This window comes from Camelus dromedarius, chromosome 11 (assembly GCF_036321535.1).
Source record: "Camelus dromedarius isolate mCamDro1 chromosome 11, mCamDro1.pat, whole genome shotgun sequence".
Taxonomy (NCBI): Eukaryota; Metazoa; Chordata; class Mammalia; order Artiodactyla; family Camelidae; genus Camelus; species Camelus dromedarius.
Genome location: NC_087446.1, coordinates 69747943 through 69773644, shown reverse-complemented (window position 1 = coordinate 69773644; position 25702 = coordinate 69747943). Strand labels below are relative to the sequence as shown.

General features: G+C 40.2%; 1 long non-coding RNA gene across 2 annotated transcripts; it reads left to right on the top strand.

Annotated features, from left to right (window-relative positions):
- Positions 1 to 359: 359 nt before the first annotated feature.
- On the top strand, positions 360 to 20259 carry LOC116151750 (uncharacterized). 2 transcript variants are annotated; one of them, XR_010383017.1, is made up of 3 exons: positions 360 to 488; positions 6003 to 6451; positions 19764 to 20259. It is a non-coding gene; the product is annotated as an uncharacterized LOC116151750 (long non-coding RNA). The 2 variants fall into 2 exon arrangements; XR_010383016.1 differs by lacking the exon at positions 19764 to 20259 and adding an exon at positions 10192 to 10608.
- Positions 20260 to 25702: the final 5443 nt, after the last annotated feature.

Genomic DNA, 25702 nt, shown 5'->3' with positions numbered 1-25702 from the left:
CAGTTAGCTGCCGACACCTGTGAAACATTCTGTCCTGCACGGACTCTGCTGTCACTAGCGTCACTTCTGAAACCTAAGGCCAGCTCAGGAGTAGAGCTTTACAGCTTGGCCTCGTCAGGTACCCAGATCCCCAAGCTCAGACAATGGCAGGGAAACAGTTTACTGTTCACATATGCATTTTCAAAAATAGTATTAAAATGAACACTGTACGTATTTTGTTGTTTGTTTGAAATCGTTAACAGAAAAGAAAAGAAAAAAAAACAGGAAAAAAAACCCATGCAATTACAAATAATGAGGCTATGTCTGAAAATTATTTGTTTTTAAATTATGTTTAGGATTTATTGACCAGTTAGGAGAAAAGTCATTTCATAGGTGTAATCCCTTGATTGACTTAACTTGTTTTTTTAATTAGGAAGAAGAGCGTGTTCCATTTACCACCTGGGGAAAGTGTATACATATAAACCTTTGTGCAAGTGCTCTTTTTCTGGGTAAGAACCTGCCACAGACTTTTTAAAATCTAATGTGAAATCCTGAGAAAACTGAAAATCAAGCTGGGAACTATGAAGTCTCATAGAGAAAAGTTTTTCCAGAGAACATCTGAGCCAATGCAGGGCGCCACTCTTGAGGTTCCACAGTCTCTTCTGCTCACAGTGCTTCCCCCAATTCTTTTCACCTCATTTGTTCAAATCAGATCAGTGGTTTAGGATTCTCCAGGGTCTGATTATGAGACCAGATGGAGGCATTAAGATTTCTAAAATTTTCCAAGAGTAACAACCAAGGTAAAATATCTAAGAATAACCTAAGGAAAGGATAGTAGGAACTATCATAAAATAAAAGTAAAAACTACTGAAAGATATAAAAGATGCTTTAATCACATGATTCTAGATTAAAAGATCATATCTCCAAAATATCAGAAGTTATAAAATTGATTTGGGGTTTATTGTGTATAAAATCATATTAGTAATATAATAATTAATAAGATAATGAGACTTTTAGTAGTTCAAGAATAGCCAGATTAGAAAATAGGACAGGAAGTCCAGATATGGGCTCTGATATCAATAATAATTTAATATAAGAGATGGAAGGCATTACAAATCAGGGAGATAAATAAAGGTTATTCAGTGAATGGAACACTCGTTAGCTAATTGGGGGGGAAAGAAAAGATTGAAATCATACAGTGAACCATATATTGTGATAAATTCCAGAAACATTTAAAAAGTAACACAATTAGAAAAAAACTAGAAATAAATATGGATGTTTACACAAACTCTAGATGAGCAGTAAGTTTCTGAGGAAAGTATACAAAGATTTCCATGCATCAGAAGCATCCTAATTTTAAACAAAACACCAGAGGATGTTATTTGTTTACAAATCCAACAAGGGGCTAATTCCTTCAATACATAGAGAGTTCAGATCACTTCAAAGGTAACATCAAAAAATCTCAGGAGCATAGAAGGCAGAGAAAAGGAACACACATTCACAAAGAAAAAATAGATGTCACACTCCAATGGTAATTCAGTGCACATCAAAATGAAGTAGTTTTCCACCTCTCAAGTGACACAGCTCTGTTTATGAGGATGAAATGCCAGTGATCACCAATCCCATGCCTAGGGTACTGGATATTTTTTGTGAAGTATGGTTGATTTACAATGCTGTGTTTATTTCTAGTGTACTCCTCAAGCCTTCTTAGAAAGCAGTCTGGCAGTTGATATCAAGAGTCAAAAATATTCCTATGCTTTAATCCACTAATTCAGCTTTGAAAAACTTTTAATCAGGAAGTATTTCAAAATGGCAGGGAAAAGTCAGTATGGATTCAAGTCACAGACATACTTTTATATGTATATATATATATATAAAATCTCAGCCAAAATATTCTTCCAACCCTTCACAAAGTAGAACAATACCCAGCCATGAAAAAGTGTGTCCATGAAAATTTTTTATGACATGTCAAAATGTTATGCTTACGATAGGCTTGAGAATAAAATTAATATATAAAATGATTTGTAATATACAAACAATGAACCCTTCTGAAGGAATTATGTCTATAGGTAGAAGCATTTTTCTTAATTTATTTTTTATTCATTTTCAGAGTTGGAGTCTTTTCATTGTAGGTGACAAAATCAATTTCCAGTGTGTTTAAACAACACCCAAAAAATGGGGATGCATGGGATTTATTGGTTCCTGTAAATGAAAACCTCAGATCTGAGGTCTGGCTTCAGTCAAGGAGAGATACTGTAGCCCAGATGATGTCAAGGGCTGGTCTTGTCCTGTCTTCATTCGGTGTCCAATGATGTCTCAGCATGCTGCTTCTAGGCACTCAGCATCCCAGATCATCCATCCAAACCAAGAGAGGTCTCTTTTGGCAGCTTCCTCTCTTGATAGAGGAAGCTTATCATTCACATGGGCACAAGCACGTATCTCCTCACATAATAGTGGCTCTTACTGGGTTATTTGTCAATTCTCCAATCATGTGCGAGGCCAATACAATGACGGGTATTATTTGTCTTAAACCAACTGAGATCTACCTCTGGTGCTTCAGAAAGAGTGGGTTAATCGAGCTTAAATCACAGGACAAAAAACAAAAGGGAGGTTATTTATCCTAAAGCAAAATCTGGGTCCCCTTCTAAGACTGGGGACAGATCCAGGACAACAGTTCTGTCCACTACTGAGTACTTTCAAATTTTCTTTAATGAGCAAATGTTAAAGTTATGATCAAAAATATGATAAATACGAAGAAACTTGAGGAAGGAGAATGGAAAGCTTTCCTGTTTCATAAGAAATATTGAACCCATTAAGTGCTTGGAAGAAAAATGGAAATGTGTCAAGTTTGTAAAAGTTCTGAAATGAATTACAATTAATTTCACAGACCATGTTGGAGACAGTGCTATACAGTTAGTGTGTCTTTGGGCTCTTTGAGTATTTCAATTCTTTCACTTAATAGTTGCTTCATTTGGGGAAATTGCATCATTTCCACGTGATTCTATTTCCTCATCTGTAAAAGAGATATAATATTACCTTCCCAACAGGGTGATTGTGAGGATTTAGAAAAACAGACGTGTGCTGAAGCAATAGTAAGCATTTAAAGAGTTTTAACTATTAAGATTACTTAATAAATAATTAAAAAATTATTATGCAGACTTTTTAAAAATGCATAGCATTTAAATGGCCTATATGTGCTGTACAAGTGGGGAGGCTTTATATACCTTCTATAATACATTTTTCTCAGCCTTAACTAATTTTCACATTTAATCACACACACACCAAAAAGTTATTCCTTTCACAATCATGAAGACTTTCTGTGAAGAAAAGGATGATGAAAGAGAGTAGAGGAGAAAATAAAATGCTTTCTCTACAAACTGATGGCTTAAAAACTAAGAAAAACACCTTTTTAAGACTTTGGTCACCATATTCATAGCTAATACTTAGGTAGAGTTTTTCACATGCCTGTGGTTAATGTTCTAATTGTTTTCACAATTAGTAAATCATTGACTCATCACAATAGTCCTATAAATTGCTATTATTATCCCCCCATTATATGGGTGAGGAGATTGAAGCCCCTAGAAGATAAGAAATTTGCACAAGGCCCCACAGCTAGCATCGGAGCTGGGATCTAGATGCAGGAGTGTGGCTCCAGGAGGGGCTTGTAAACACTCCATCTGCTCTCCCTTGCAGGTGCAAGCCAGCCTCCCGCTGTTACTGTAAATAACATGATGTGGTTCACTTAGTCTTGAAATTCACATTCTTTGTAGCTTTCTCTCTGGGGCAGCCATCAGGAGCAGCCAGGGACCCTGAGTACATGCTTCTGGACTAAGACCAAGAAGGTAGATGGAAGGAAAACAGTTTAAAAATGGGACATTTAATGTGCATTCTTCAGTGGGCAGAAAAATACCTGCCTAGTGAGGAACTGAAGCCCTACCAGCCACGTGCAAATTATGCTTCAGACACTCCCGTTGTCCTTGGGTCCACACAGTCAGAACTACAATGGATCAGGGACATGAATCTTGTGCAAATGCAGGGAGTAGGAATACCTGCCATTTTAAGATCTCAAGGAGTATGAAAAGCATGTGAAGCTTTCATCAGCAGAGACCTGCTGTCACTTCCACTATTTCCCTCAGGGCATGTCCACAGCTTCACTTGTCCTATTAAGAATGAAGATGACAGCTAGCAACTGTTGACCCCTGAATCAGTGATAGGTTCTCCCTTGAAAGGAAGCATATCCCCTTCATGGGTTACAACTAGTTCATAACCTAAGTAATTCTATAGATGTAGAAGGGATACTTTCATTGGTTCTGCTATCACAGAATTGTCTCCAAAAGAACATGCCACCAGTTACTCCATTTTCAGCCATTTAATGATATACTTAACAGGCTTCCTTCTTTAGTGCAGTTTTAGGTTTACAGAAAAATTCACAGAAAGTGGAGTTCCCATATATTCCCTATGCCCTGCACACAGCTGCTCCTGCTGTCAGCATGTTATATTAGTGGATGCACTCATTCTTTTTGACATCCTTCATTCCTCCTCCCCTAAAATTTAACATGCCTGATATTCACGTCTCTTGTGGCATTTACATGCGATTTACATCACTTTTCACGTTTATGTGAGGTTTACAGCACGTGCATGTTTTCTGTTTAAGCGTGGATTGGGGGCAAGTTTCTGTGTAAAAATACGATCATTAGTGAGCCTTATGCTGCTAGGTTTTTGGGTTGTCAGGTCTTGTTGACCATTGCTTCAGTTATTGGGATCATTGTCTACGGACTTTCAGTGTTCATTGTTTTTTCAGCAGAACTTCCCTAGAACCTGAATGGAAGAGACCCAATCCAGAAGTACCTGACTGTGCAGGTGGGCCACGCCCATCACTGCTTCCCTCATCAGTTTTATCATCATCGTGACCCTGAACGCCATATATGAGAAAGTGGCAATCAAGATGACTGAGTCTGTTAAGCTCCTTCTGCAGCTGAGGTCATTTCTACACCAGTTTTAGAACCAGGTCAAAACAGAGACTTTATCTTTTAGGCACTTCAATTCCAGTACATTACAGTCTTTAGAAAACTTCAAGTTTAAACGTATTTTCTCTAGCCTATATGAGAAGTGAATTAGCTGCAGCTTTGCATTAGTAAAAGGGATAAAGAAAGCTTTAGAATGTCCAAGCTCTGTGTAAATATGTCAGTGCTTAATAATAATTTCAATTACATTAGATCATGTACCCTATTGTTGAAAGTAAATAGTCTCTCTATTGCAAATAAGTGGAAGAGGTTCGTGGTTCCAGTGGCAAATTTGCTTGTGCGTTACGGAGAGGACAAGTAATCACACTGTTTTGTGTCCTCCCCCCATGCTGTTCCTGTTAGTGTAGCTCCATTCTCATCAGCTGTGGCTTCTATAACAAATGTTTCTTCTCTCTGGCTTGTATCCCAGCCAGCAGCTTAGCGGCCCAAGTTAACTGCTTCCCACACACTGCATGTGGCTGGGTCATTCTCCCAGTTGTCTGCTCAGTGGTCATTTTCTGAAAACACTAAGACCAATTCAAATTTTGAACTAGGAGGATGTTTTATGTTCCCCAAATGCTTCTAGCAAGTTGCCCCGTGTTTTGCTTGTTTTCTTCAATAGTCCTACCTTCCTGCTGTTCAGGGAGACAAGAGAATTTCATTTAGCAGGATGTTTAGAAGTAGCTTTCTTTCAACTTACACCTGACAGAGGACAGTTCTTGCCCATTGGATACTGTTGTGCTTATAAATTTTAAGGAACGGGTGACTTTTTTTTTTTTTTGCCTTGTGTGATATTGCATTCATAGTGGGAGAAACTCTTACAACAGTGTGTACAGTTGGAATTAATATAGTAGCTATGTTAAGGAATTCAAAACAGCTTATATGGAAAAAAGTGTGAATTGTGTATATATATATATAAATATATATACATATTTAGCGTGTTAACTCATGTGTCCTTGGCTTTGATTAGGGTCTCAAGGCTGTTCACAGTTTTACAGACTTAACTTTTCTTTATTCTAGCTGCAGAGATCCCAAGGACCAGACTGACTATGAGAACAACCTAGCCATGAAGGTGTTCTTCTTCCAGTTTGTCAACTACTACTCCTCGTGTTTCTACATCACATTCTTTAAGGGCAGATTTGTGACTTATCCTGGAGATCTGGTGTATTGGCTGTGAAAATACAGAAATGAAGACGTGTGAATACAGCTTTGTGTTCTGACAGTCTAACCTGTTTCATGTTTTCTCTTAGTTGCCCAATGAAGAGTGTCTTTACTCTCTGTTCCTTAGATTTTTTTAGGCATAAAATAATGACTTTATTTCATGTTAGAGCTATCTAAAATTTAAATGAGATTTTCTGTCTAATATTCCAGTGTGACCCAGGTGGCTGTCTCCTTGAACTGATGATGCAGCTGACAATAATCATGGGAGGACAGTCCATCTGGAATAACATACAAGAGGTGTTACTTCCGTGAGTACTAAGTCATGTGATCTTGGGGTGAGAACGGCCCACCCATCCAAGTAATTTTCCTGCATGCCCATCTCTAAAACAGGGGAGACTCTCTGCTTATTAAAGCTCTCCAGATAAGATGATCCAGCCAACAGTGTAAACATACCTCCTGTTTAATAATTATGTTTAAATTCCTCCCTTTTTATGTTTAAATTAAATCCTCAAGTGCTATAGTTTCTGCTTATTAGTCCATCGCTGGGGACTGACTGATCAGAGCCCGTTGAGAGATGGCCATTTTTGGGGCCGTGAACTAATTTTCCCACAACTTCCCGCAACTTTCTCCTCCTTTTATACATGCATTTAAAAATCCATAACAGGAATTTGTTGAGTGCCTAGTATGTGTTAGTCACTGTATTAAATGTTGTACATATATGTGTGTGTGCGTGTGTTTGTGAGTAGAATTTAATCACCCAAATAATCCTTATTCTTATCTTCCTTTTCAAATGAAGATCCTGTGGCTTAAAGAAGGTAAATGATTTGCCCAAGTTCTCATTGCCAATAAGAGACCACTGTGGGACTCAGATGTAAGACCCTATCTCATGGAATCCATGTTCTTCTAAGAACAGAGACTCTCTTGGGGTCTTAAGGCAAAGGGTTACATAATGTTTTAAGAGACACTTGTCTAAAATATTAACTACAGAGGTTTTGACTTACTGTTCTCTTCCTAAAAATGAGAAAAGCAGATGTTAGCAAAGGTCACACTGTCCTTTGGATTTTCACATAAGCCCAATCCCATATCAAAGTGGACAGTCCAGTGTTATCTGCAATTTCTGAACATTTCAAGGAGCTTAGTGTATTCGCTTTCTGTTGTAACAAGTATCCCCAAATGACATGGTAGTAGGAAGAAAAAAGAAATAGTCTCCACTAAACAACACAAATTTAACCTTGTAGGGTTCTTGAACGCAGGAGCTTGCTGAAGTCAAAATATTGGCACGGCTGTTTCTGAAGGCCTCAGGGGAAACTGTATCTTTGACTTTTCTGGCTTCCAGAGGCCACCTACGTCTCTTGGCCTGTGACCTCTTTTCCTTCTCTCAAGGTCAGCATGGTTGTGTGCCTCTGACTCTGATCCTGTGGTCAAATCTCCTCTCCTCTCTCCCCTCTTCTGTCTCCCTCTTCCTCATTTAACTACCCTGGTGATTACAATGGGCCCACCTCTATAATCCAGCTCATCTCTCTTAGAGTACGCTGGTTAGCAACGTTAACCACAACTGCAACCATAGGCACCCTTTGCCAGGGAATATTACCTCTTCCTATGTTCTGGGGATAAGGACATAGACATATTGGGGGGGGACTTTTTCTGCCCACCACACTAAGCTTTTTAAGATAATTTCTGGCTTTGAGTTTCTGTCCTCATGAAACTGTTGATCTCTCTTCAGTCTTGCCTTCCACAAAAGCATTCTGCTCCTGGCCAACCGAACTGCATTGCTCACCCCTCTCTGTGGTGTCCCCCAAAACCAATTACACAAGCAGATCTTACTGTTGTTTGGAGCATGGAGGAGAAACTCAAACAACTTGAATTTTGAAATAAAATCCTCCATCATTTTACAATCTTCCATGTCACTATAAAAAAATTATTTTTTAACTTCATTTTTTAATTTTTAAACTATTTTAAACTTTGTAACTTTTTTTAAACTTTACTTTTTTTCTTACCATCCTTCATTGTAAGCTCCAGAAACCTGCTATTCTGCCCACCGCATCCAAGTTCCCTTTCACTGTTTCTCCTCCCTTCCCTAACTTTCCTTCACTCTCCCTTATTACCAATTTTCTGTCCATTCTCTTTATAGGGCAGTTAAATTATTTTTTCTTTCCTTCTTTCTGTTTTTGCAGAGTGAACACATTTGTGTGTCAGTGTGTCCTTCCACATTTCTTCACAAGGTCTTCATCTTTCAGCTTCAGGATGGATTACTGTGGTCTGTCTCTAAACAAAGGCATTTCCCTTGTCCCCCAGCTCACCATGCCCCTCAAAAAAAGATTCTGATCTTTGCTGTGAAATGAATCTTTTTTTTCCCTACTGTGCAGTAGACAACTCTTACCCTGAGCTCACAGTCAGATTTCTCCAGAGGAGTAAAAGTAGCTCATGTGCAAATAATACTACTTTTCTCTGTGAAAAGAAATAGATCAGATAGAGGAAATACTTAACTCAGATTACTCAAAAGCATTTCCTGAAGGAAATAGGTTAATTATTTAACACTAAATTTTGTTGAATCTGGTTATCAGTGAGCTATTTTTAACAATCAAGAAGGATATATTTCCTAAATTGGTACTGAGCAATTCATGTGAAATGAAACTTGCTCACATTAACTAGTTTAAAGTAAAGGATGCATTATAGTATCTGTGGTCTGTTTATACCTTCGCTTAAGTAAGCACATTGTTGTAGGTTCCAGTGAGCTGAACTTTGCCTACATGTATTTCTACTCTGGGCTAAAATATTTAGGGAAAATATTTTGAATTATGTTTCCCTTTTTTGAATATCAGAAATTCTGAATGGTAGCCAAGTTCGAGGGTGGCTTGTGTTTTCCTCACTGCCTCTTCTCTTTGTATAAGGTGCCAGTTTCCTTCTTAATTTTTCATATAAAATCCTAACATACTAAAGATCTATCAATTACTCTTGCTGCCCCAAAACTATACCCATCCTCAAAAATACATAGGAAGGGAAAAGAAAACTTATCAAAGTTAGTGACTATTTTCATGCTATTTAAATATGTCTAAAGGAACATAATGAAATGAATTTTACCATATCTCACCTGCCTCCACCACCCAATCCCATGTGGGTTTGTTGAGTAGGATTCTGGGAGCAAATGAAGAAGGACAGTGATGCCGTGATCCAGGCTCTCTCTGGGGTCTCCCCAGCACTTGGATCGGCACTTGGTATAAAGTAGGTCTCAGTCCGAGCCAGCTTAGTGAGTGAGTGACTCACAGGCATCGAATGAGTAAAATCAGTGAATTAACAGCATTCTTTGTAGGACTCAGAGAATAAGCTGAGTGCCCTATGGCCTTCCCAGCCTCACGTACTATTTTGATGTTGGGGTCATTTCTGGGAATGTTATTCTGTACTTGACAAAAGTCTAGTACAATTCCAGGGTTAAGTAACTTGCCCTAGGGAAATTTTATGATAAAATATTAAGAAAAATGGTTAAATGCCCAACATGACATAGCACTGTCCTTTGGTGTTTAGATAATGTATGGCTGTAATTTTCTTACTTTATATGCTTTCTACATTTTCCACCGTGTGTACGCACTACTATATAGTAAGAAAATGCAAATATTTAAAAGAGAAAATCGCTCTTCTCCAGATATGATTTGGTTAGAGGATGAGTCAGATAGATATATTAAGAGAATCTTAAATACATGTGTCCATAATTCACTCTTTAAATCCAGGAACAGGAAACTCAGGAATGAAATAGATTAAGAGAATCAAAGATACTTGTATTCAAGATTAGCAAGTAGGAGTGTCCTCAAAAGAAAAGGTGATTATCTATAATTCAGGGATTAAATGTGATAATGAACGTACAAAGACAACATGAAGTAGAAAATGCCACGTGGGAAGCACTGAGTAAAGGGCAATTTACCATGATTATGCCAATATGTGTGGTCAATTCCCAAGCAAATTATTGTGTAACCCCTGCTAGAGGGAGAAAGCTTCCAGCCTTGGCTGGAGAGTGTGGAGGATCCAGTGTCTGTATTTTTTAAAATGTCTACAGGTGTTTCTCATGTGCAAATTGGTATCCCTGCATGAGAACCATAAACCAACAGAAAACCCAAAAGACCGAGGACAATGATGGGTTGCCGACAGCCCAAGCTTTTCTGCCACAGAAGAGTGGTTCCAGTCAGGAAGACTGAGCAAGAGGCTCAGAGTCTTAGCTAAGGACAAGCAAGTCGGGACTTCTAATACGACCTAATGTCATCGACGGGGGAGGGCAGTTCAGCACAAGAAGGGAGCACCAGGTGAGTTAACATGGAAGTTACACCCTGGATCCAAACCGTGATGGATTTGGGTCCCGGAGGGTTAAAGCCCTGCTTCCGTTGGGCATGGACCGCATTCCACAAGAGGCTGAGACAGGAATTATGAGGCAGAGAAAAATTCCCCCAGGGGACTCCCGAGTCTGGGTGCCTGGAAGGGTGATGGATGAGCGCGGTCCCAGCTCCACCCACACCGCAGGGCTCCGAGTGGCTGTGGAGCTGTGCGCTCCCGGCCGGACCTCAGACCTGACTGCAGTGCTCCGGGCTGCGGCCTGGGGAGCGGCGTCAGGAGCATGCTGTCCCCGTCATTCTCGTAGGTGCTGCAGTGACCGCCACCCCGGTGGCCACGGCATTCCCAAGCCAAGGGTCTAAGTGACTTCAACCTTATTTACAGGTGACCACAGCTGGTTAGCCTGTGCTGCTCAAAAAGAAGATCCCATATGGGGTTTTGATGTGTTAGGGGGTTTGCTAATACCTGGCCTGCTTTGAATCGTTTCATCTTGACAGCAGCCTGGGCAGTCGAAGTTTCACCTCCCAATTTTATTTCAACATTTTTTGTTGAAAGTATAGTTGGTGTACAATATTGTGTTAATTCTTGGTATACAGCATAGTGATTCACATATACATACATATATATATATATATATATATATATTCCTTGTCATATACTTTTCCACTATAGGCTATTAAAAGTTAATGAATGTAGTTCCCTGTGCTATACAGTAGGATCTTGTTGTTTGAAACAAAAATTACTAAACAAAGTAACAAAGGAAGCAGACTAAACCTAGCCATGTATACGGCACAGTTGAGTTTATCTCAGGATTTAAATGTGGTTTTGATCTCCAGGATCTCTTTATCAACTTATCATATGTATAGTGCCTGTGGAACACTTCTCAGAAAAATGTTTAAAAATCATAAGATTTAGAGAATAAAGAAGGAAGATAATTATACTGAAAAGCAGATATCAAAATATAGAAATGGGCATTTGTGGTACAGTATTATCTGAATTATTTGAAGGACGTGTTGAATAAGAGGATCCAGTGGTGGGTCTACTGACCGCAACATTCTGCCACAGCAGTGAGTGTAAATCAACTTCTGAGATCTGCAACAATTGCATTTTGAATGTAAATAAAGTTAAATAACAAATAAGCCATGAAGTGTGGATTCAGATTCAGGAGTATCTCGAGTCCATATCCCCACCCCTTCCCAGAGCTCCCTGCTTTTCCCCTAATGTCATTGAAAGAAGTGGGGAAAGTTTGTGAAGCGAAGGGCATGTTCCATTGCAAAGAAATCTCGTAGCAAACCTGGGAGCATGGCCAGGGAAATGTTAACGCTGAGATCAGAAGCAGTGGGAAACCTAGCAGGGGAAGCTCTTTACAAGTCACATCATATACTCTGTGTGTGTCCACGTGTGTGTGCATACAGACGTGTGGGCATGTATGATGTATACACCTGCATTTCGTGTGAAGCCGCCTCACTGTCCAAATTTGAAATCCATCCAAACGTGCAGTGTAGTCAGCCGAACCTCAGCCAGACGCTAAGTTGTCTGTTGTTGCTCTGTCTCTTCTGCTGAGCTCCACGAGTAAACCACGCGCCAGCTGTTGCTTTCAGGGACAACAGCTCTGTAGGCTACAGATCCATGCCTTGTTTCACTGCCAACTCCGAATTCCTTTCAGGACAAATTGCCATTTGAAAAAGGGGGAAGCATTCAGTTGTCCCACAAGCCTCTGAGTGAGGAAAAAACATAACCTTAGGGACAGCTCTGTGGGACAGCATCCAGGAGGGGGCAGAGCACTGGGCTGCGAGTCGAGGCTGTGTTTCTTTCAAGCTCTGCACTGAATTTGAGGCAGCATGTCACTTCTTTGGCCCATGATTTGTTCAGCTTTAATTAGGGTCTTGGACCTGTTTGATCCAACATTAGAGTATCACTTTTCTGCTTGGTGTCCCTCCATGGCTCCGCAATTCCTTCAGAGGGAAAAATGCCCACATCCTCAAGGCAGCCTCTAAGCTCCACCCCCAAAACCACCACTTATTTCCTATTCTCTCTGGCCCACACCAGTCTCCATGCTGTCTGTCCAGCGTGAGGGACCTCCAGGCCTGTGATCACTGTTCCCTCTGCCCACCCCTTTGCCTCCGTCTTTGCCTTATTCAAAGGTCACTTCCACATCCACACTCCTCCATACCACACATTCCTCGCCCTCCTTTATTTTCCTCTGCAGCACTTATCACCAGCTCACAGACCCTGTAATTCTTTCTTTTACTTTTTTTCTCTGACAATTTACAGACTGGAAAGGCCATGGTGAATAATAGCAGAGAAATGGGGGGAAAAAACAAATGAGGGTAGGTATCTTCTAAAAGCTAAAATGCGTACCTGAAAAGGAGGTAGGAGATAAAGTAGTAGTAGTCGTTACAATTTTGGTAAACCCAAGGTACGTAGTCAGGACTAGTTTTCACAATACTTGAGGGTAGGGATGCAGCAATAAAAAGAAATTTATCCTGAAAACAAGAAATTAATTTCTTGGGAAGATGATGTGTTCAGCTTGAAATGTCAGTAATACTTTTATGACCTTGGTCTGATAATATCCTGCCTTATAATTTGATCTGTTTGGCAGCTGGGTCATGAATCTAATGGTGCCACAGTTTCGGGAACAAAACAGACCACCCCACGATGGGAATGGGACAACCATCTGTATCCCATGGGCAAACTGGTGCTATTTTATGAATACCTTGATATGAGTAAGTCATCAGTGGAGATTTCTGTACTGTCGGTTATACTAGAATATGCTTTGGGTCTCAGAAGCATCGGTTACTGAGCCAAACAAAGACCTAGCATACCGAATCGGAACCCGCTTTTTTCAATTAGATGCAATTATGCAGTCAGGCTTTCAACTAGGGTGCCTGTGTGTATCTTTGTCAATATTTATGTTGTACAAAGCTGAAGATTTACTGCCAAGGAATGAAATGGAATATTCATTCAGGTAGGTCTCCACCATTGATTCTCAGATCCTACTGGTCATGTCGTCTAAGGATGAACTCAGAACCGTTACTAGATGTGACTCAGCTCGGGCTGCAGCCCGTGTGGCACAGCTGTTGGCTGATATCCTTCTAAACAGAGTCATGTGAGCCCGCCAGCCTGTGCAGAAAGCCCGCAAGAGCATCCTGCCTCATGGCAGCAAGGGTCACAGGGTCACCCCTTCCACACCTCACACCTGCCTTTGACAATTTCCTATTTCTTCTGGCCGATGGTTTCTGCCTGGTTCCTTGAGTGACCTCATGGCACATCACTGGCTTGAATTCAGGATGAATTTGCTGATCTGGATATTGGTAGAACACAGATCCCCTCCTTCTCCAATGTCTTTGTCCATTTCTGTAAATTTGCTTGGCCTTTGTTTCTCTTTGTTTGAACTTGGTTTTGAGCTCTCGGTTGCCTTTAAATTGTTGCATCTCAAAATAGATTTCCATAGGAAACATCATCTTTTCTATTATGTATGGCGCCCTTTTATCTACTAGAAGGCTGATGTGCACGTTTTGTATCTGAGCCCTTTCAGCTCACCACTGCCTTGAATTACTTTTTTTTTTTTAAGCTTAGGAGACAGGAAAGGAGTTTGGTCAATAGGCTTTGCATTTATGCATGCGAGTTCATGTCTGCAAGACACCCCTTTGTGCTTCCTGTTTATAAGTCTACAGAAAGAGGGAGTTTTCTTTTTCCTAAATTACATTCTATATATATAATAATTGTTTTAAAACATATAATATACATGGAAAAGCATCTGATTCCCTCGGTGAATGAAAGGTCATTTTGTGGCATCTTCAGTCAGCTATGGTTTGTGGTCTGGTGTCTGATTTGAGTTTCATCTTTGCTTTTATTGTGCTTAGTGACCAGGTTCGATTAAGGGTGCAGCTGGTGTAGAAATTATGTTCGTTTTTTCTGCTTATTTTCAGAAGGACTTTAAGCCAATGACCTGTTATTCCAAAATGAGTCATAATTGTAAATATTTCTTATTGGGGCTATTATCAGCATTAATAATAACAACAACATTCTGAGGGCAGCATATCATTTGGTATTTTAACACACACGAAAAATGCCTTGGAAAATAGTTATTGTTCTAGTTAAGTCAAATAAAGGTCATTGAAGGGAAAAGTTGTACGCTTTTGGGAGAAATGGATAGGACTTTTAGAACTTTATAGTCTCAATAAAATACTAATTAAATAATTCAGCCTAACTCTACCCTACATAACAGGATGGAGTAACAGCTATTCTAGAGAGATTGTTCAGATTTATTCGTTTCCCTATTCTCTAAATAATCCCTAACGAATTAGAAAATTCAATCCATTTCTGAGAGTAGGCAGTCTGTTATTCTGTATTCAACGCTGGAGTGAAACTTATTTTGTGTTCTTTTCATTCATGGGAGATAGAATTTCCAAGTGCTTTTTGAATTATTTTTGTTCCTCTCAAATAAAGTGCCTTTGATGGTGATCTCCTGACCTCAGTTTCCTCCTCCCAGTTTTCCCCATGATCATTAATGACACCCCACCTGCCTTTTTAGTTACGCCACTTAGCTGCTGAAGGGGAACAGCTTCTGACAGATGACCCTGGAGCCCTCCACCCTTGCTTCTTTAGGCCTCACACCCAGCCACCATCACTAGTCTCCTTCGCCAGAAGTATCTTTCTCTGCTTTTCTGCCTGGAAGGAATCTTGCCAAGCCTTGGCAGGAAAACCTCCACTTTTTAGAGATTTTCTGCTCTCCTCTCTAAACATGAATTGCAGTTGATTCTTGCCTTGATGGTGCGTGATCGTGTCCGTGTCCATTGCGCTCCCCGGCTGGACTGATCCTGTCGGAGGCAGTAGTCAGGCTTTTCATCTTCCCGTGCATGTCTGGAGCACCACAGCCTGGACCCTGTTTGTCATACGTGTTTAAGTGACTTGAGCATGGAGTTTCAACACACTCACATACAACTGTTAGATGAGTTGGCGGTAACATTACCCCCAAGGCCCCCACAAGGTTCTATAGGGCATATGTTTTTTTCTGAGTGAAATTTCTATTTTATTTGTTTTAGTGATTTTCCCACTGTCCTTTTAGATTATTAGAGTAACCCTGAGTTATTAACCACAATAGTTCACCCCCAGAAGCAAAAGATCCTGCTGTTTGAGAACTCAGACATGGGACATAAGAGAAATAATCTATCAGTCTTAAAATCTGGAAGCCATAAGATACCGTTTTGTACTTAGAGCACCCACAGCACAAACACCAGTCTCTCAAGAACTTGGCACTGCCTTCCCAGAGGGCGGGTGCCGTAAGTGAAATGCAGTGAGTGATGAAGTGAGAGCTCTTCGTCTCTGGTACTGCCTTTTCCATCCTTGCTGTGTTAACTTGATCTTCCCTTCATATATTATGTTCTCTATTTAATTTACTGCATTTAATATCAGTTGTTCTTCAACATCTCCTTGCACCCGCCCCCTCCATTCCCTCTCTCTCCAGTGCTCTCCCACCCACGCCTCTCCTGCGCTCTCCAGGACCGCCTTTCTCCCCCACGCCCTCACCTCTGTTCTGTCTGCTCACCACCTGCACTGACATTTCCTTAACTCCGCAGAATGAACTTTCCAAAATGGCAGCTGAGTAACTGGGGGGGATTGTAGACCTCTCATCTCTTTACTGATACATTCGTTTATCTATCCAACAAACACTGAGCACCTGCTATGCCAAACACTGTATCAACTGCTGGGGAGACCAAGACAGGTAAAACATGGTGTCTGAACTCCGCAGGGCAGGCGAGACTTGGCGAGTAGTTGATGGATTGCTAAGCAGGTGAACACACATTGGACTTCATAGAGCTGGAAATATTTGAACTGAATTTTGAAAGGTGAAAGGAAGTTAGCTCTCTAATGTGTGGTAGAGGGAGTGGACACTTCATGCAGAGAGGTAGAGACATATAAGAGTACACGGCATGAAGCGGCTTGGCCAGACTGAAGAACAACAAGTAGGGTTAGAACAAAGTATCCACAGGTGGGAATATCAGGTGCACAAGGCCTCTGTCATGATGGGTCTTGTGTGATTAGACTTGAATGTATCCTTAAAGAAACAGGGCTATATTGGAATATATGTAAGCAAGAGAATTGCATAATGATTATGTTAAAGAAGATCTGGTTATACTGGCAGCAGAATGGAAAATAATATTTTTGGGGGTGGCCCATATTTTGGTGGGAAAGGATATTTCGGCGGCCACTCCAGGTAATCCAGACAAGTGGCACATGCCTGCAGATAGTCCCTGGGCAGAGGGAGAGAGCGTGGGCGGCAGAAGTGGTGACTGCTGCAGAGGGGACTGCAGGGCCGCGGCGGCGGGCCGCAGAGCTGCTGAGGTGACTTTCCAGTGACCCATCTGGAGAGCGGATCTGCAGGGGGAGTGTAAGGGGAGGAGATGGTTTCAAGGAGATTGTTCTGTGTGTGGCATTTTGATTGCAAAGTGTCTATGGGACATCTGAGGAGTGATGCCCGTTGTTAAGCTGGATTCAACAGTCAGGAGCTCAGAGGAGCTGTGGGTGAGGCCGTGGGGGCGATTCATTCCTGCCAAGTGAAGGATTGAGGATGAGGCCCTGGGGAAAAGGGCCATGTACATGTCACATGGGAGAAGAGAAATCCAGCAAGAGAAAGAATAATATCAGAGCAGTTGGGAGAAACTAGTTGAGGCAACACAGAGAAGGCTGTAAGCTGGCTTCAGAGGGATTTGAACACTGACTAAAAGGAGCATGGTGAGAAAGGGTGTGTGTGTGGGGCAAAAAAGCAAGAGCTAAAACCCAGCTTTAATTGCCAAGACTGGGGAAAAGGCAGAGGAGGACTATACTTAGGTAGACTTTAAAAAACAGATCTGTGTGTATCTGTGTGTGTGCATATGTGCACACACAATTTTCTGTCTGGGCTTTTTAAATTTATTTAAGTAAAACAAAAATTAAGGGGGGAAAATATTCCACTGAGAGGAAAATATTTGTCCACGGCAAAAGCTAACTGGTAATCAAATAAATAGGAGCTGAAAGTGCCGACTAGTTTGAAACACGCAGCCACCGGCAGTGCAACTCCTGTCTCAGTGCTGCGATGAGAGCCGTGGGGGATGCAGGGCTCTGAGCCCTGGAGAAGTCTTCAGCGCAGGTACTTCTCCAAGAAACTGGACTTTAAAGGGAAGAAGAAAGTGTAGAAAGTATCAGAGAGCAACACAGGACCGTGAGAGAGGGTTGGGCGAGGGTTAGTTTTGTTTTACAGTGGGCGTTTCTGGCCTTGCTGAGTTGCTGGGCCTTTGCTCTTTTTGGTCTTTATTCCAAAAGCTTTTTAGAAAGTTCTTCTCGGTTGAAAATCTGAACAGATTAAATCATGTTGGGTTATTTCTGGTGTTTTATTTTTTAATTAAAAAATTATCTGGAATTAATTTTAATGTCATAAATGAGGACACTGTACCAGGTCTTCCAATGATTTAGCTAATTACTGCAGTACTTGAATCCACTGATTTGAAGTGTCAGTTTTATAATATTACTAAAATCTCACAAATATCCACGTCTATTCTTGAAATGTAATCTATTTCATTCATACTCTCAGTGCACTATTTCTATAATGTTTCCATGAACATAGATTAATACCTCCTAGAGTTGGTCCTGTTTTATCCTTTTCCAGAATGTCTCTAATACTACAAATTCAAACATCCCTCCTCATTATTTTATTTGTATATATGGGTATATTTCTGGAATACATTTAGGATCACCTTTCAGATTTTTTTCTTAAATCCATTTGGGATTATTAACTAAATTTGCATTCAGATACTAAATTTATTTTGGAGAAAAAATGTTCTATGTCCCCCAAATTTGAGTCTGCCCACTGAAGAGGGTGGTGCATTCTACTGTTCATTTTTTTTCTTTTTTTAAATCATTTATCAGAATCTTCTTAATATTTTCATTAATTTATTTCTGAATAGTCTGTGCCTTCTTTGTCATTATAAAATGATATCTTTTCTGGGTTTTGATCTGGGTTGATTGCTAATAAACTCTTAATTTCTGGTTTCTCTTGAATAAGAAGGAGATCTGACACCATGAGGCCCTATTTCCAATATGGTGACGGTGAGCATTGCGTTTCCTTAGGATGCCCACTTGCCAATTTGCCAGTGGCTGCACCCACTCCACACATTTCTGCTACTTACCTGCCCCCTTAGGCAGATGAGCTCATGTAGGGTTAGGTGGGTTATGGGACGCAGATACTGATATCACAGCTGCCACGCTACTGACCCTGTGGCGTCAGTAACTCTGGTTCTTGCTCTCTGACCTCCCTGAATATGACAGCTCCTTTTGGGCTGTGGACCTGCTGCATCTTTCCAGCACTATCGGCTTTTCTGCAACACAACCCTGCCTCTCAGGTCAGAAGCAAATGTCAGCTTCTCCTACCCATCCACAACATCCACGGTCTTGCCGTTCCTGGCCAGAGTGGTCCCTACCCCTTGACTGAGCAGTAAAACTAAAGGGACTATAAATTTGCCTCTCATCCACTCTCTTAGTTACATACCTGTGCTAGTTTGCTTTAAAGGTCTGCCAGTTAGGAGGGGAGGGTCTAAAAGTCTTTTAGATCTCTGACCTTATCATTTCTAACTGCTCCACCACCCTATGGAACAGCTTACCACAGATCTCTGCTGCCCCATCTGTAGCATTGCCCTGTAAATTACACACAGAGAGAAAAGAACTTCTAAGCCACCACCATAACTTTGACTTCCTGTGACCTCACAGACCATAGAAATATCAAGATAAAAATTCCTGAAGAAGAATATTTTGCTTAGGAAGACACTTTAATTGCATACCGTTCTGTGACTTGTAATAACTTCATAGACCCTCTGAATGTGCTGCACTCACCTTCCCAGACTCAAGGGAGCTTGCTCACTTGCCTATATTCAGTGTATTTCTTCCAACGTTCTCTATGCATACCTTTCCCAAAGGTACATTTCTTATTTCGATTTAAATTGTTAGATACATCCACAATATTCTTTTTTTAATCCTCAAATACAAATCATCTTCCAAGATTGTATTATTTCAACACTGAGAGTGAATAATATGCTTCAAGATTCCCAAGTTTATTATGAGCAAATAACTATGGTTGGTTGAAGATTTTTAAGTATGTTATTCCTACTAAGGGTATATATGTGAAAGAAACAGGTTGTAATGAGTCTTCTTCCCAGAGATTTTATATTTGCCTTTTGTTTGGATTCTTTCACTGTTGAACATTATTATTACCATGAATGTCTTTTCTCTTTGAGATTTAGTTCACCATTTCCCCCTCTCTCTTTACAGGAGTAAAAGAAGTTATGTTGTCCTTCCATCCTTCCACCACTCCATGTTGTGTGTCCATTCCTTCAACAGGTATTCAGTTTGGGTTCACCACAGTATATGTGGCCTCTTTCCAGTGGCCCCTCTGTTGGCTCTGGAGAACAATATATTGGAAATCAGAGTGGGTACGTGGAACCTTGACTACCCAGTATAGACGTATGGTGCCAGAAAAAGCCCAGAACATCTCAGCATGGCAGCCAACCATGCAAGGAACAGCAATTCTGGCTGTGGTGGACCAATGTGAATAAAAAGGCTTCATTGGGTGAAGACTTAGAAAAGTCGAAAAATGCATTGGCGTTGCTTCCTACGGAATCCAGTGTTGGGTACTGTTTAATATGAGAGGGAGATGCTAACACTATCATCGTTATAAACAACATAGTTGTTGTAACTGTAATTGTTATTATTTTTAATATATTTTCTTTATAATTATTATTTGTGACTTACAAGACCCTTACAGAGGCAGTTGTTAAGAAGCGTGGCCGTTATACTGTTGCTGAAGTGTTAATTCAGTAGAAGCATGGTAATAGCATTAATAAGTACTCACTCTTTTGATCCTCACATGACTCTAAAAGTCACCCAGCAGTGCTTGTATAATGGAGATAGAAATCTATCCGTTTAATTGTTTGTAGAACCTAAAATAAGAGCAGTCATTCCACCGCATTTGACCATATATTCCAGACTATCAGTTTAAAGTAGGAACTACCTGATGAGGCCATAGAAACCCTTTGTGCCTCCCCAATCGTTCATTACCTTCCTGTCCCCTGGGGCAGAGTTTCTTCCATAAGGTGGCCCCATCTCTCCTCCCCACCCCACTCTTGGCCTTTGCTACCCACTGTTGGTCATTAGCTAAGCATCCTCATGTTCTGCATGTGTCTGAGCTGTGAGGGAACAGAACTCAGGTGTTTACAAACTCTATTGACTATAACTAGTCTGAACAGCCTCTCTCCTTCCCTGCCCACAACCCCACAGGGCAACAGGGGGCTCACAACCACAGCGATTCCCATGCCAGCCCATCAGGGAACCTTCTTCCCTAGAAATATTCTTACAACCAGGGCTGTTTCCTCCCTTACTTCACTGCCAGTTTCACTCCCAAGTTACAGTCCCCAACAAAAGGCTATCCCAGTTTGAATTTCTTAATCAAGTCGCATTGACCCTGAGTATCTGGCATTTTCACATGAGCACTCATAGAAATAGAACAGGGCCTGGCAGTGGCTGTGGGCCAGGTTCCTGGGTGAGGGGACTTGGTTCTGTAGCCTGGCCCGAGCTGAGCTCCCAGCACGGCGTCTTCCCATCTGCATTATTTCGGGCCAGGCTTCAACAGTTCAGAGTTTCATTTTATCATCTGCAAACAGAATAATTCCCTGCTGCATATTTTAAGACTGTTATGTACCACAAAGGGTGCTTAGGGAATTCAGTGAGTCAATGCATGGAAGTCACATAACCTGGTCCTCAGGAAATGTTAGTTATCTTCATTATGCACCATCGATAAAATTGGCTCACAGACTCGGCCAGGTATCAAAGCTACAGGCACAGGAATTTGACAATGTTTTACTGTCTGGATCATAGTCACAATTTTACACAGTAAAACAAGCTACCTGGACCACCCAGCTGTCAGCCCACCCGACTCCCCACCCCAGGATCCCTCAATTTATCTGATTTGCTTGCTACCCCTACTTTTTGGAGAAAGTTGGCAAATCACAGTCAATGGCTGCTAGGTTATGTCCATTCCCATTCACTCAAATTGCCCCATTTTCAGTATCCACTGTGCTGCAAAACATAGACTAATGTTCAGAAATATGACACCAAGGCCTTTCCCGTTCCACAGTCAGAGAACTACGAATTTGTCATGTTTAATATGCCATGTGACACTAAGCAAGGCAGGAAAACAGGCTCCTGTGCTTTAAGAAAGTTTTTAACAATGACGTTTGAAACTAAAAGTGTTTTTGTTTGACCTTCACCTAACCAGAATATTCAATTGACTCCTATTACCCATTACTCAGATGTCCTGGTTTGATTGTATTAGGCACTTTTTCCTCATCTCCCCAGCATGATTTGGCTCCATCAGCACAGATGGAGTGTCTCCAAGGCTGCTCCGTGTGCATGGGCGTGTGAGTGCACACATGTGCACCCACTGAATGGTGCCACTGATTCATATCCAGGAGTTGTTCTGTCTTATAACTCAAGCATTGCTTTATTATATCCTAGAAAACTGCTTTTAGATCATTGATTGAACTATAGACCATCCTCTTGCCCACATTAGGAATTGACATCTTCCAAGACACAGGTCCTATGTGTTTGTATATATGTATAAGTAAGAATTAAATATGTATGTCATCCCCTCACATATTTAATTTGTGCCTTCCCAATTGAATGTGCACAGTAAAGGCTAACTTCCCATAACAGGAGAACTTTTAGGAAGTAAGAAGAATGAATTAGCCACCAGGGAGAAGACAGGATATCAAGCAGGAGTTTGGTATAAAGTCATTTATTCTAAAGCTGCTCTGGCTCAATAAATAAGTGGAATTGACATTGTTGTATCATGGCAGAGCATCTGCTATTGAAGACTGATTTTAATTTACTTTGATATAAGTGGAAAATTGTGTCAGAACAGCATGGGAAATGAAGAACACTGCATCTATCTGTACTCCTGAAGTGTGTTTCAGAGCTGCTCAATTTTGAGGAAAATTATCTTTTCTGGAGACAATTGAATTATTTTCATTTTTGGAATTATTGTAGCTTCCAGAAGCACATCAGCAGGTGATTCTGTAAAAGTCTATAGTTGACTTAAATAGCAGGAAATTTTAGCCTATTGAAATCAGGAGAAGTGAAATGTTTTTGCCTACCACCACCACTACAACCACCACCACCAGGCAAGCACTTGTACACCCAGAGAGATTTCACATCAGAGGGAATAACAAAGCTGGTTCTGTTACCGAGGCCAAACTTGTTCTGCTCACTGCACAGCAGTGATAAATAAATAAATCAGGAGACAAGGTTTTGGGGCAAGGAATAGTAACTTTATTCAGAAAACTGGCAGACCAAGAAGATGGGGGACTAATATCCTGGAGAATCATCTTTCCCAAGTCAGAATTAAGGCTCCTTTTGAACTAAAAAGGGGAAGGGGTGTGGTTGGTTGTGCAAACTTCTTGCTGCCGGCATTCTTTGTTCTTGCAGCCATCCATGTGGCTCAGGCTATTGTGTCCCTGTAAGCCTGCAACAAAACAAAGGTTATTCTCTATTTTGCAACTTGCCATCTCTGCGTAAGTGCAGAAGTGCTAACATCCTTAAAGGTCAGAGCCCCGAGAATAGGCTTTCCTGTAGGTTTTAGGCTAAAGGAAACGTTGTTTTACAAAAGGTTCAGAGCCAGCAAGATTAAGCCTGGAAAACAGGTCACAGGGCTTCAAACTGAAGGAACAGATCCAATATGGCGTCAGATTTGTTCTCAATTACAGTTTTAGTTAGGGGAAATTTTGCAGCAGAAAATCCCCTCAGTTGTTTTTCTTGCTTTGCCTGAGATCTTGTTTGTTGGCTTGTGGTCTCATGGTGTCAAAACCGTATGTTAAGATGAGTACTATTAAAATCATATGGTGCAGAAAACATATCTATCTGCTTCAAAAGATGACTGAAACATTTAGCTTTGTTTATTCCCATAGAATTTGGATTGAATCTATTCTCGACTTCCTTCTTCTTCAAACCAGTTTTTTACTGGAGGGTTTAAAGCCCAAATTAAAGAATTTTGGAGAAGACTCATGTAATTTATAAGACGTTTACTTCCGAATTTAAGACTGACCCATACTTGTACTTTTAATCAAGGAACACAATAAACTTTTTTAGTCGATCATTTATGACGTTTTATACTTTGTCCATGTAATCTTTTGGAAGTTGAGAGGCTTAGACAATTGATATAACAGAACAGGTATCATTGCTCAACACTGTGAATGAAAGAATCCCAGTATAGTTTCCTGAAAGTATATTTTATTAAAAATAATAAAGAATTCTTGCTCTCTAATAAAGCAACAGACAGAAGCACATACTGAGTGTTTAAAATAAATAATACTATGGGAAAAATTATCTAAGCAACTCAAGATAGTATAGAGAAAAAGTATGAACTTGAAGGAAAATACATATTGTGCAATTAATATCTTATTTTTAAGAAGCAAATGATAAAAAATACCCAATTTTTAAATGATTTATCGAAAAAGGAGTTATATAAAGCCAACTTATTTTCATAAGTGTTACATAAAATGGGGCTATCTAAATCTATATTATTAAAGAATAAAATATATGCAATATATCTCCAAGGTTAATTGATTTTCATAATATTATAATTTTTCAAAATATAACTTACATATACATATCCAAGCAGCTCTTGATATAAACACTGTACCCTAGTATACAGTTATACCTATTCCACATAAAAAATGAAAAGGCAAGGATAATGCCCTTGCTTACGAACTGCCACTGGACTTCTGGATATTCCTTTAGGTTAAAGACCAAAAGCAAAGTAACTAGTCTACTTTGAAGCGGTCACTAAAGATTTTAAGATACTCAATATCTATATCCATTTACAGGAAAGACTTAAGTTTTCTGAGGTTTGAAAAAAAAGAAATCACCTGCTGAAAACGAAATTCTGTAATGTCTCATGGCCATAAATATAAAGGCTCTAAATTAATGCTCCCTTAATTGTTTTTTTTCAAGCACAGGTCATGATCATCACTTTCAAATTCCATTTATGCTAGATGAACGAACGTCTCCCCACATGCTCAATTCTGAGAGTTAAGTGTGTGTGAAAGCCGTCAGTCACCTACCTTATTGGGAAAACACAGTTTCATTTAAGTGGGAAACAACACTACATACATACATATGGGGAGGAACAAGTTCCAACTGGGAATTACAGTGAAAACTGCAGGAACTTAAAATCGGCAGAGGAAACATACTGAGAATCCAGAGTAAGTGTTTTAACTGCAACCCACTTCCCTTAAGCTAGATGAACGAACGTCTTTCCACATGATCAATTCTGAGATTTAAGTGTGTGTGAAAAAATTCAATCACGTAGCTTGTTGGGAACACAGCTTCTTTTCAGTGGGAAAATACACTACATACATATATATGAGGAAGTTCTAGCTGGAAATCTGTTTTACAGTAAAAACTGCATGAACTTCAAACAGGCACTAGGAAACATACTGAAACCAGTGTAAGTGATTCTACTGAATCTCACTTCATTTCAGCTAGATGAAGGAATGTCTCTCCACATGCTATGGTCTGAGATATAAGTGTGTGTGAAAGCCGATATTCACTTAGCTCGTTAGGAACACAAATTTCTTTTCAGTTGGATTCTACACTACATAAACATATATTTATCGTTACTACCTCGAACTCGGGTTTACAGTGAAAATTGCATGAATTAAAAAACGGAATTTGGAAACAGAATGAGAAAACAGAGTAAGTGATCCTACAGCATCCAATTCCGTTTGTGCTACATGAAAGAACATCTCTACAAATGCTCAGTTCTCAGGTATAATTGTGTGTGTCGCCGTCCATCATCTAGCTTGTTGGGAACATAATTTTTCTTTAATTTGGAAGCTACACGACAGAGATATATGTGGGGAGGTGCAAGCTCCAACTCGGTTTTACACTGAAAACTGCATGAACTTCAAAACGGCACTAGGAAAAATACTGAGAAACCACAGTAAGGGATTTTACAGCAACCCATTTCCTTTGAGCTAGATGAACGAACGTCTCGCCACATGATCAGTTCTAAGAGACAAGTATGTGTGAAAGACGACATTCACATAGTTGGATGGAAAAAAAAAGTTTCTTTTCAGTTGGAAAAAACAAAATATATATATGTGCGGAGGTACAAGATCCAACAGGGTTTTAAGGTGAAAACTGCATTAATTTCA